The following is a 13,156-nucleotide window of genomic DNA, read 5'->3' as shown; positions in this document are numbered from 1 at the left end:
TCCTTGGTAATAGCCGAAATCCTGCACGGCCATGCACACCTCATCCCCCATCTCCCCATGCGCCGGATAAGTTACTGTGGCTCCCACCACACTCAGTGAACGACCATTCACCAATCCGTTCCTGCATTCCGTACCCAAAATGGTCTCCGGCCAATCCTGGCCAAGCTAGGCGCCCGTGGACGACCATCCACCGCCTGTACCATCACCCCCACGTAATGAGCAACAGCCCCCACCATTCTTGGACCATGACAGGCGGCTCCCTTTGACCAAAGGCCCCCACCATCAAGTCACACCGGACCGCCCCCATCACCCCAAGCGTCATGTCTTGGACCTCCAAATCCCCAGCCAACCAAACTGTCTCCCCCAAGCACAAAAACTGCGCCCGACCAGGACGCCCCATGTTCCGTTCCTTGGAAACCTCCCCAGCCAAGCACCTCAGGACATTGCCAGCTTGACCCATCCCAGCAACCATTCCCCTGCATGTGTCCCCAAATCAAGGCAACCGTACACCCCCTGCGCCGTATGGCAAACGTAACGGCACCAACACCTTCCAATGTCCTTCGCCCCAGTCTCCTACCGTCCACCACCCAATCATCGGGGAACCTGCCCCTAAACGTCCACACCCCCCGCCAGCGCACCTCCTGTGGCGATCACCTTGTTGTATTCCTATATGATGTCATTCCTAGAATTACTACATGTCATGTGTGGATTCCTCACTACACACCTGCTGGGAGAACCCACCCCCTCCTCCAGGCGACAAACCTGGCTCCCGACTTACCTCCTGACCCCTTGGTAGAAAAGAAGAAGTCGTCCCCAAGAATACATGGTGATCCCCCAGCCCCCTTACGGCTTATTCACATAACATAAGGAAGCAGGTACGAAAATCGCTGCCAGCGTCAAACAGAGAGCAGACCCGGCAAGACTCCCGAAATCAGGTACAATGCACTCTTACAATTCATACAGACTAACTACTACAGACCCGAGATATGCAACCCTGGAGCCAGTTCTGGAATTACCAAAATAATCCACAAAGCAATCAACTGCGTTCATATAAGGAAATCCATGGAGCCCAATGCTAAATTGTGGATAGAAGTGTGTTGCCTACTCCAACCCCCGTACCTATTGTCTGTACAAAGTAAATTGGCTTACTGCAAATAACTCATCCGAGACCTCCAAGATTGCGAACAGCATATTTTTGATCCCTGTTTGGTCTAGAAAGAAAGCAACCATATTTTGACATAAACAATCGGCCTGGAGTTCATTCTGTATCCGAAACAGTTTGCTGACTGAGTGTGCACGACACATGCTCACACTGTCCTCTGGTACTGCCTTACTGCCTGACCAAGCTACAGCTTTAGAGAGTAAGGGTACGCCTGGCTTTAACCTCCTTTACACCTCTGGGATTTCTGGACTCTATTCACACTGCACCTCATTCTGGTCCAGTACTCCCACCCAACCCATTTCTCAGAATAGAGACTCACTTGGAAACCGAATGCACGCTTTTCGAGTCGTGAGCGTACATGGATATACTGCCACCGGAAGTTGGGGCAGCAACCCCAAAAGAAACATGTTGGAGATCAGAATCTGAATGATCAACAAAGATGCCATTATATTTTGGTCTTATCATGTCCCAGTCGCTGTGTTATGAAAGACAAAGGCGAAAGGCCAGGCCAGTATAGAGGTCAAAATTCTCGCAGTTTGGTTCTTATCCTTCTAACAAGGACCCTTGCGTTTACTTTTGCTTATCGCACTGCAAAGGTAGAGACGTTCCGAAAAGGTAATTCTCCCATAATCTTGCTAGACTGCACTGAGTCGAAAGGAAAGTCGTGGGACGTCAGAGTTTATCTCAACCACAAACAGGAACTACAGAAATATTTCAGAATATGTCAGCAGTTAGGAAAGCACAAATGCCAAATCCCCAAGTCCTGAAAACGAAAAACCTCTGAACCTCCAGCAAAGCCCTGCACAATCATCCCCCTGCCCGTGCGTGAGCAGCCCCCCCGGACCACCCCCCCCTTTGCGCATCCGCTAAGGCAAGATGGGCAGCAGTCCTCCACCTACATGGTACACCCAAACCTGGCCAACACCCCAGGAGCATCCAGGCCCCGCCTCTACCTTCTCCAGTCCACTCTGGCGCCCACGGGACGCCGCCACGCCGGCCCGCCCGTCATGGGCAGGGCAGCGTTGTATCCCGCGGAGGACTCTCCGGGGTATAAACATCCACCCCAGAGCCACTACGAACCCGAACAACCAAATGCCATGTCACCAAAGGGCCACATGGGAGCCGACCGGCCATCCCTGCCAACCCTGCTGTTGCACTATCCACTGTGAAGCTCGCCACCCACCTGGGTCCCGTCAGTACTCCTTCCAGCAGCAGTACTGGTATCCCCCAGGGCACCCCCACTCCTGCAGCGCCCCGCAGCAGAAGCGCCATGGTCCCCGCGGATCATACCTTATCCCCAGGCCCCAGCCACAACGTGTACCTAAAGGTGCTCCAGCACAACGCCCCTCTGCTCCTGGGCGCTACATGACCCCCGCCACCATAAAGAAACCGCCCAGCCACCAATTTCCTCCCTGAAACAACCAAACGGCCCCCAGCCCCGCTCACACAAACTTCCAATCGACCCAACATACCACACAACTCCCACAGAGCCCACAACGCCCACAACTCCTTACACCATCACACCCACCGACCCCCAGAACTGCTATCACGGCAAACACACCGCACAAACCGAACAGGTCACACCATACATAAGTAAACATTGCTTGGATAAAAAACGTTGCATTGGACGCTGCGCGAATCCCCCGACGGAGGGCAGGCCGCCGCGGACCCCCCTACTGCTTCGGACCAGCGTTAGGAAGCCGTAGTGCGCCCCACTGGTGTCACACCTGCTGCCGAGCCGGACCGCCATCCTCAGTTCGCCTCCTCCACCTGGTCGCCAGAACCAGGTGAGCACCAACACCGCCGGGCCTCGTGCCGTCATGGCCGTCCCTCACACGTGACCCTGCTACCCTACACAGTGCCGCCTACCAACTCCCCAGGGGCCCGGTCCCGCCCCCCCCTGCCCCCACCACCCGACCCCCGCCGATAAATGCCCGCCACAAACTCAGGCCCGCCTATCTGCCGAAGGAAGGAATGCTACCAAAGGCAAGGGGCAGCTCCGTACCAAAACCCCACCCCCCAGCCAAAATTGGGGCCGTTACCGCCCCCCCCCCCCCAGGCACCCAGCAGGAAACACCCCCTCGAGGCCGCCGGCGACGCAAGCACACACCCCCCCTCCCCCGCTGCGGGGCCCCCATCGGCCTCGCACCGGTCACGTGTCACACCCCCCCCCCCGAGCAAAGGCAGAGCACCCGAAACCCGGGAAAAACTCAGGGAAAGCCTCAGTGAAAGCAGAACCAGACACACGCGGCGCAGGGCCCCCACCCGCCCCCCGCCAGGGAAACCCCTCACTACCAGCCCCCACTGACGCGCACAGTAGCAGGAAGGCCGCAGTCCAGACCCCCGCCCCCGCACCCGGCCACTCCCCCGCACGCGCACCACTTACTACTCGGGTAGACCCCCAGGCCAGGGGCCGTGCCCGACGCTGCCTCTCCTCTCGGCCAGCTCAAGCTACGCAGTCTCCTCGGGGTGGAAAAACCCCAGTCACGCCGCAAACTCCCCAGGGGCAACTCCACATAGCCGCAGGGCTAAAATTGCTAAGGCCAACCACAAAGCCGATCGACAAATCGGCCCCCCCATGCAAAACTACCCTACAGCTACCACAAAATTAACAAACACCCTCCCGGTGGTGCTCAGGTGTCAGGAAGAGGCCGGATCTTCCTCTCCTGACACCTTATATGCCCTCCCCCATCCCACCCCTTCCTTTAACCCCTGTAGTCCCGCCCTCCACCTTGTCCTTCCGTATTGCGCGAAAACCCCGGGGGAAGACTGGTCTGCGACCTTCGCTTCCCCCGGGGGCCGCAATCTCCAACGCGGTGAAGAGGAGGGCGGGAGCCAGCGATGAGAGGGCACCCCACAGGTCTCGCTCACCAAAATAGGCTTCCGCCACCTGAAATGGTGGCGGACGGGAACACAGGGCCACGGGGAACCAGCTGCGCCGCCACCAAGACTCAAACCCAGGTGAGAGGGAAGCGCAGCCCCACGCCCGGGATCACCACCGCGACGGGATTCCAGCTGCAGCCAGGGCGGTGCAAATCACAGTGTGCCAAATCGATGGCACACCTGCAACTCAGGCCCTGATGGCAGGCTGCAGCAGGGAAGGAGGGATGGCAACCATCTTAGTCATGGGCGCGGACTGGACTGAGGCGATCGCCGGAGGCCCCGGAGCCCGGAGTCTCAAAACCCAGGACCACCACCAGGTAAGTGGCTCGAGTGGGGGTATCAGCTCTCAGTGCTAGAAGTCCATTAGAGAGGGCGGATAGCGGAGGGGTCCGAGAGCACACTCAAGATGCGACCGCCATCATCGCCTGCCAGGCCACGCCCCCACGCAATGAAAAGTTTAATTTGAAAAAGTAACAAACATTGCATGGAATGGTTATAGAACAGTATGCTTCCTAAAAGGCAGGCCTACTTAAAACTGGTATACAAAACGCTTTTTACTTTTAATACAAATCACAGGGATTATTATTCCTACTGTAACCTGACCATTGGCAACACAAAGTATTGGCTTTCAGGCCTGGCACTTAAGTGGACTTCTTTTTAAGGGGATATGCATATATAATCAGGCAAACATGCCATCGTTCACAGGGAAGAGACCCAAAAGCTCAAGCGGGCTGACTTATTACCCCACGCTGTAGGCTGTGGTGGATGGGCGGAAGCAAAAAAGGGATGACAGTAGAACAGACCAATGGAGGAAAAGGGCAGGGCCAATGCCATTCTTTGTCTGTATATGCGTATTTGTTATTTATGCATGTTTTTTGATTACATGAGGCTGGGGAGACAGCTAAAACTGTCTTTAAGGCAACCCAGAAAAGGCAAACGACAAATACAAACAGACCACAAATATGTCCTTATCCAACAATATGAGTATGAGTCTGCATCTGTTTATCCACTGCAGGGACATTCTACTATGATACCACAAATCCAAAGGGCACAACAAATATTTAATATCTCCTTTCTATCTGCCACTGGCTGAATGCCCTTTAGCAGACGCGCTTCCTCTAGTTTCTGCAGGATTTTATACTACCACCTGACACTAAATCAGGCTGTCCATCTCTGAATTTGTAACTGTTCTGTAATAATGTGCACTTACAGAGAGTGTTATAATTAGTTTATCCCACTTGTAGTAAGATCTATTGTGTGGGTATGACCGTCCATATCGCAAACAGTTGTAATCCGTGCATTACCTACACCCCTCCACTTCCTTTATGCTCCCTGATACCCTCGCTTATATTTCACTTTTTTACCCCTTTCAGTGTACTGTAGGTCTTAAATCGAGCTATATAAGTGCATGAGTAAATAAATAAATATGCAGCAAAAACAGTGAGGACTGTATAATAATACATACTGTGTTACCAAAGGGTGAAGATTCCTCAGACTGCCACTTAAAAGTCAGTCTAGTCAGAGAGGACAGGAGATGGGCGAGGACAGAAGGAACACCATCTTATTAATGCAGAAGCCAAATAGCAATGTAACAGCAGCCAAAACAAACCCACTCATCATGTGTCTGAACCTTATAACTCAGTGTCACTCTGTACAGATCTCACTGTCTCCAAAAAGACAATGTGTGCTCGTTGTGCTGTCTATTCCTAGAGTAATCAATATTAATTAGGACATATTTATATAGATCCACGTGATATGTCAACAATCAAGGATTACCTTCTATCTCTTTCTTTTTCTGTCTTACTCTTTTTGTCTCTTTGTCTCCGTTTATCATTTTTTGACTTGGTGTGTCTTTCGCTCTCTGTCTTCTCTCACTAACTCTCTCTCTTTCGCTCCCTTGCGCCTTCTTTTTCTTTGTATCTCTAATTATTTGTGGCTCTGTGTGCATCTCTCTAACTCTTTCTCTTAGATATAATCTCTTCCTTTCCCTCGCCCTCTCTCTCTCTACCAAGGCCATCAACATCTCCTTTGAGACCGCGACCTTCCCGGAGAGCTGGAAGCACGCCGAGATCAACGCCCTACTGAAGAAGCCTAAGGCGGATCCGAGGGACCTCAAGAACTCTGGCCCATCTCCATGCTCCCGTTCCTGGCAAAGGTCATCGAGAAGACCCTCAACAGGCAGCTGAACTGCTACCTCAAGGAGAACAACATACTGGACCCGTCCCAGTACGGGTTCCGCAGCAACCACAGTACCGAGACTGCCCTCATTGCCACCACCGATGACATCAGGGTCCTGCTGGACAACGACGAGATCGTGGCCCTCATCCTCCTGAACCTATCAGCTGCCTTTCACACTGTCTGCCACCGCACCCTAAGCACACTCCTCCACAATGCAGGGATCCGAGACAAGGCTCTAGAATGGACCAACTCCTTCCTCTCCGGCAGAACCCAGAGCATCTGCCTCCCCCTTTCCGTTCATAAGCCTCCGAGATCATCTGCGGCATACCCCACTGATCATTCCTCGGCCTGACACTGTTCAACATCTACATGGCACCGCTCGCCCAGGTCGCCCAACTGCATGAACTTAACATCATCACTTATGCCGACGACACCCAGGTGATCCTCTCCCTCACCAAGGACCCCCTCACCACCAAAACCAACCTCCAGAAAGGAATGAAAGCTGTCGCCGAGTGGATGAAAAACAGCTGTCTGAAGCTAGACAGAGGTCCTCATCCTCGGCTCCACCCCCTCAGCCTGGGATGACTCCTCGTGGCCGCCCACTCTGGGAGCAGCACTGACACCCACAGACCACGCACGCAACCTGGGGTTTATCCCTGACTCAACACTCTCCATGACCAAGCAAGTCAACGCCGTCTCGTCCTCCTGCTTCAACACCCTCTGCATGCTCTGCAAGATCTACAGGTGGATCCCCACGAAACAAGCAGAACGGTCACCCAGGCCCTCGTCAGCAGCCGGCTGGACTACTGAACTGCCCTCAACACAGGAGCTACTGCCAGACTCCTGAAACGTTTACAACTCAACCAGAACGCCTCTGCTCGCCTGATCCTCGACATCCCACGCCACAGCCACATCACACCGCACCGAGAGACCTGCACTGGCTTCCCGTCAACAAGAGGATCACCTTCAAGCTCCTCACCCACGCACACAAGGCACTTCACAACACCGGACCAGCATACCTCAGTAGACGCCTCACCTTTTACACCCCGAACCACCAACTCCGCTCCGCCGACCTCGCCACCGTCCCCCGCATCCGAAAGAGCGACCACCGGTGGCAGATCGTTCTCCCACCATGCCGCCAAGCCCTGGAACACCCTCCCCATCCTCCTATGGCAGACCCAGGACCTACTAACCTTCAGGAGGTTTCTCAAGGTCTGGCTATTCGAGCAGTAGCAGCACCCCTCCCCCCCCCCCAGCGCCTTGAGACCCTCATGGGTGAGTGGTGCACTCTACAAATGTACTGATTGATTGATTGATTGATTGATTTATTGATTGATTGATTGATTGATTGATTGATTGATCCATTCATTTGAACGGCCAGGTCTTGAGTCCTTTCCTGAAATCCCAAAGCGATGAGGCGGTCCTGAGGTGCAGCGGAAGGTTGTTCCAAGCTTTGGCCATCAGGCTGCGTTTGTTTGTCCAAAGTTATCTCTCATTCTAACTCTCTCTTTCCATTTCTCTTTCTGTAGCTTTAGCTCTATGTATCTTTAACTCCCTTACAAAGTCTCCTCCTCTCTCTCTCTCTATTCCGTCTTTGTCTCCCCCTCTCTATGAGCCTCATTTACAAGAAAGTGCTGCAGCACAGCACTGCAAGCCCTTTGGCTGCACCACGCTGCAGCACTTTCAAAGCACAGGGATGCAACATATTTACAATAATATGTCACATTTCTGTGCTTTTCCCTGTGCTGGCACACAATTAGCTGCCACGCCCAGACACAGGCATCCTTGCACCATGGCGCAAGGATGCAAAAGGATGCCTACGTCACAGGGATGATTGTTTATGTGCAGGAAAGTGTTCCTTCCTGCACATAAACAATCTGAAATGCCATTTGTCAGCTTCTCTGTGTGCTGCATTAGCACACATAGAAGTTACAAAATGGCATTTTTGTCAATGATTGTTTATGTGCAAGAAGGGGCACCTTCCTGCACATAAACAAACACTAGAGGTGATTTCCTCGTTCTATGTGTTCTGCAACGAGTTATATATCCACAGTACTTCCTACATGCTTGTACCCCATGGTACTATAAATACACAAGTCACTATTCCACACTGCGCCAACCAGGTTTCAATTCTGTGACTCTCTATTCTCACAAACAGGCATCTGAAGTGATCTCAATAACCAACTGACGTTTCATTATGTAAAAGAGTGTCTGTGTTTGTAAATACATTCATGTTGAACCGAGTCTGACACTCAAAAAGTTTGTAAATTTGGTAACCTGCGCATAGACGAGATCCCTTCTCCTACCTGTGGAATGTCTCTTCATGGAACAAAGTAATAGAAATTGGTTGTAAAGTTCAGGAAAAGGAGTTTTTGCTTTTTATGATTATGTAAAAGAGTGCATTTCCCACCAGATAGTTTAATTTACATGTAGTTCTCATTTTATGTTTAACTTTGTTTTTAATGACCTTCTGCAATAAGGAAACCACATATACATGTGATAGACCCAAAATTACCTTTTCCTCCCCTACTTGGCATATATTTCAGCAAGGGTTATCTGTGTGTAACCCTTCCAATGTCCAGTTTTCATTTTAGGTGTGTACATTATTTTATATGCAGTTGCTGCGAAGGTGAAAAAACAACTAAATACTTTTAGAAAATGTTGCTGCTTTTATCTAAGTGTTTCCCCCTACCACTGAAAGGTTTAGGTGATTTTCATGCACTTCAACTGCTTCATGTAAATGAAGACGGCCTAGAAATGCAAAAAAAAAAAAACAGAGTAGCTCTTCCAGACTATCTTAATTTAGAAGTCCTTACTGAGGCATTTGCACCCACCTAGAAGCGCTGCCACGGCCACCAGGGTGGTATGAATTCCTAGTTTGAACACTTCCTCTCTAGGAGATAATTACATCGGTCCTCACTCTGGTGTAGTTCTAACCTTACGTCTATCTCATTGTTTTATAGCTCAATCGTGTGTCTTGCTTCCATAATATGCCAAGTGTGAATCAGCCTATTGTTTTATGGTTAAATATTTCAACTGTAAATATTGAAAATGTAGACCATGGACTGCAATTGGTCTTGTCTAAGGAGTTATATTAACATTAAATAACAGGAGAGGGAGTAAATCCCTTGGGAACGTTGCAGCAGATTGATTAAGCGGTACAAAAGGGGGTGGTGATGGACGGAGCATCTGAATCAATCAAACACTCACACCCAGTCAAAAGATCTGGGTTTAATCCATCACCGTTCTTTAGCCCACTCTGCCACCCCAGTTCAGACATGGCTATATGCAAATCAGTCCGACCCTGTGCCTCATGGGAACAGTCCAGCCCGAACTGCCAAGCCATGTCTTTCCTGGACCGGAAACAAGCTTCCGAGGACCGGTTTCTGGCATTCCAGCCGTCTTCAGCCCGGCTTGCTTTAATCCAGTGGCAAAGTGAGCAAGGGACTCACGTCTGAGCATACCCTGCCACACTTATGGTGGCCAAAAGCGGTACAAAAGGGGGTGGTGATGGACTGAGCATCTGAATCAATCAAACACTCACACCCAGTCAAAAGATCTGGGTTTAATCCATCACCGTTCTTTAGCCCACTCTGCCACCCAGTACAGACATGGCTATATGCAAATCAGTCTGACCCTGTGCCTCACTTTGCCACTGGATTCAAGCAAGCCGGGCTGAAGATGGCTGGAATGCCAGAAACCGGTCCTCAAAAGCTTGTTTCCGGTCCAGGGAAGACATGGCTTGGCAGTTCGGGCTGGACTGTTCCCATGAGGCACAGGGTCAGACTGATTTGCATATAGCCATGTCTGAACTGGGGTGGCAGAGTGGGCAAAAGAACGGTGATGGATTAAACCCAGATCTTTTGACTGGGTGTGAGTGTTTGATTGATTCAGATGCTCCGTCCATCACCACCCCCTTTTGTACCGCTTTTGGCTGCCATAAGTGTGGCAGGGTATGCTCAGATGTGAGTCCCTTGCTCACTTTGCCACTGGATTCAAGCAAGCCAGGCTCAAGACGGCTGGAATGCCAGAAACCGGTCCTCGAAAGCTTGTTTCCGGTCCAGGGAAGACATGGCTTGGCAGTTCGGGCTGGACTGTTCCCATGAGGCACAGGCTCAGACTGATTTGCATATAGCCATGTCTGAACTGGGGTGGCAGAGTGGGCTAAAGAACAGTGATGGATTAAACCCAGATCTTTTGACTGGGTGTGAGTGTTTGATTGATTCAGATGCTCCGTCCATCACCACCCCCTTTTGTACCGCTTTTGGCCGCCATAAGTGTGACAGGGTATGCTCAGACGTGAGTCCCTTGCTCACTTTGCCACTCGATTCAAGCAAGCCGGGCTGAAGACGGCTGGAATGTCAGAAACCGGTCCCTGGAAGCTTGTTTCCGGTCCAGGGAAGACATGGCTTGGCAGTTCGGGCTGAACTGTTCCCATGAGGCACAGGGTCAGACTGATTTGCTTATAGCCATGTCTGAACTGGGGTGGCAGTGTGGGCTAAAGAACGGTGATGGATTAAACCCAGATCTTTTGACTGGGTGTGAGTGTTTGATTGATTCAGATGCTCCGTCCATCCCCACCCCCTTTTGTACCGCTTTTGGCCGCCATAAGTGTGGCAGGGTATGCTCAGACGCGAGTCCCTTGCTCACTTTGCCACTGAATTCAAGCAAGCCGGGCTAAAGACGGCTGGAATGCCAGAAATCGGTCCTCGGAAGCTTGTTTCCAGTCCAGGGAAGACATGGCTTGGCAATTCGGGCTGGACTGTTCCCATGAGGCACAGGGTCCGACTTATATACATATAGCCATGTCTGAACTGGGGTGGCAGAGTGGGCTAAAGAACGGTGATGGATTAAACCCAGATCTTTTGACTGGGTGTGAGTGTTTGATTGATTCAGATGCTCCGTCCCTCACCACCCTCTTTTGTACCGCTTTTGGCTGCCATAAGTGTGGCAGGGTATGCTCAGACGTGAGTCTCTTGCTCACTTTGCCACTGAATTCAAGCAAGCCGGGCTGAAGACGGCTGGAATGCCAGAAACCAGTCCTCGGAAGCTTGTTTCCGGTCCAGGGAAGACATGCTTGGCAGTTCGCGCTCGACTGTTCCCATGAGGCACAGGGTCAGACTGATTTGCATATAGCCATGTCTGAACTGGGGTGGCAGAGTGGGCTAAAGAACGGTGATGGATTAAACCCAGATCTTTTGACTGGGTGTGAGTGTTTGATTGATTCAGATGCTCCATCCATCACCACCCCCTTTTGTACCGCTTTTGGCCGCCATAAGTGTGGCAGGGTATGCTCAGACGTGAGTCCCTTGCTCACTTTGCCACTGGATTCAAGTAAGCAAGGCTGAAGACGGCTGGAATGCCAGAAACCGGTCCTCGGAAGCTTGTTTCCGGTCCAGAGAAGACATGGCTTGGCAGTTCGGGCTGGACTTTTCCCATGAGGCACAGGGTCAGACTGATTTGCATATAGCCATGTCTGAACTGGGGTGGCAGAGTGGGCTAAAGAACGGTGATGGATTAAACCCAGATCTTTTGACTGGGTGTGAGTGTTTGATTGATTCAGATGCTCCGTCCATCACCACCCCCTTTTGTACCACAGATTGATTAAGGGCATGAGAGGAAATCCCCAACTAGACACACCGTCACCTGTCAGAAAGGATCAAATCCATTTTAATGCTTTACCTGAGACTCCACGTTTTTGGTCTAAACTTTAACACAGCAGATCATGGCCTGAATGTCAAATGTCATGGACAGATGTTATGAACTCAGGACCTCTGTCCTTCAGTTGTAGTGTTTGCCCATAATTGTCTGGAATAGCAGTTTCTGTGTGTTAGAGTCAAGTTACCAATAAACTGTCGATCTGAATGTTGCTGCAGGAATGACACGGAACCCTCCAGTCTCCCTAACTGTCGAGAGATGGAGAAGAGAGAGAGAAAAGAGGCTAGGGGTATGAGAGAGGGCACCCAAGAAACTAAGGGGCAGATTTATAAGCCTCTTGCAACACTTTTACGCCACTGTTGCGTCACTTTTGTGATGCAGCAGCGTCGTAAACAATGCACCATGCTGTGACACTCTTTCGCTCTGTCACACAGTGTGTTTCACCCTCCCCTTTTCTGACCTCTCATCTCCCTATGTATTTATACCTCCTATCTGCGTCTTATTTCCTCTCCCTTTCTTGCTCTCTGTAGCTATTCCTTCCTCGGGCTATCCTTCTCTCTCTCCCCTCTCTTCCTACTGCCTTTCGTTTCTCGCTCAGATAGTCTGTCATTTTCTCTCTCACACATTTGCTCTAACGTTTTGTCTTTCCATCTCCCTCGCTGTCTCCTTCTCTTGCTCATGCACCCTCTATTTGTTTGTCTACTCTCTCTCCTGTGGTCTATCTCTCGCCGTCTCTCATTCTGTCTCTCTCACCTTCCCTCTCTTTATCTCCCTCTCTCTTGCCCTCTTGCCAGCTGTTTCTCTTCATTTCTCTTACTCTGTATCTCTCTCTCTCTTTGGTTAGATTCTTCAAGTCTCTTCCCAAGTTGTTAAAGTTCCTATTAACAACCCCTTCTTTTTGAAGTGTTGCAGCTAGCAATTCATTTAAAAATGCTTATGCTCACAGGGCTGGAAGTGGACACCAACAATTAGGTCCTTTAAAAGTTCTTTTTCATCCGATTTTCAAAAATACAGTTTTAAGCCCTCAGCTTCACGCTCATCAACCTTTAGAAGGTATGTGCAGCCCCTGGTAGCTCCTGTTGTGGTATTAGCTTCTAAAGCGCATCTATCACCGCCAGCAACACGCAGGCCACTAGACTCCAGGCCACTGCAAATCCACAATCAGCGCGGTACCCTACATTTGATATTGTAAAGAGAATTGTTCAATAGCTGACATGCCAGCACCCCCAATTTGGGGATAAGCAGGTTATAATGAGACAGGCATCAAACAATGAT

Source organism: Lissotriton vulgaris, chromosome 10 (assembly GCF_964263255.1).
Source record: "Lissotriton vulgaris chromosome 10, aLisVul1.2, whole genome shotgun sequence".
Lineage (NCBI taxonomy): Eukaryota > Metazoa > Chordata > Amphibia > Caudata > Salamandridae > Lissotriton > Lissotriton vulgaris.
The sequence above is the reverse complement of the archived record's forward strand: the minus strand, read 5'-3'. Positions refer to the sequence as shown.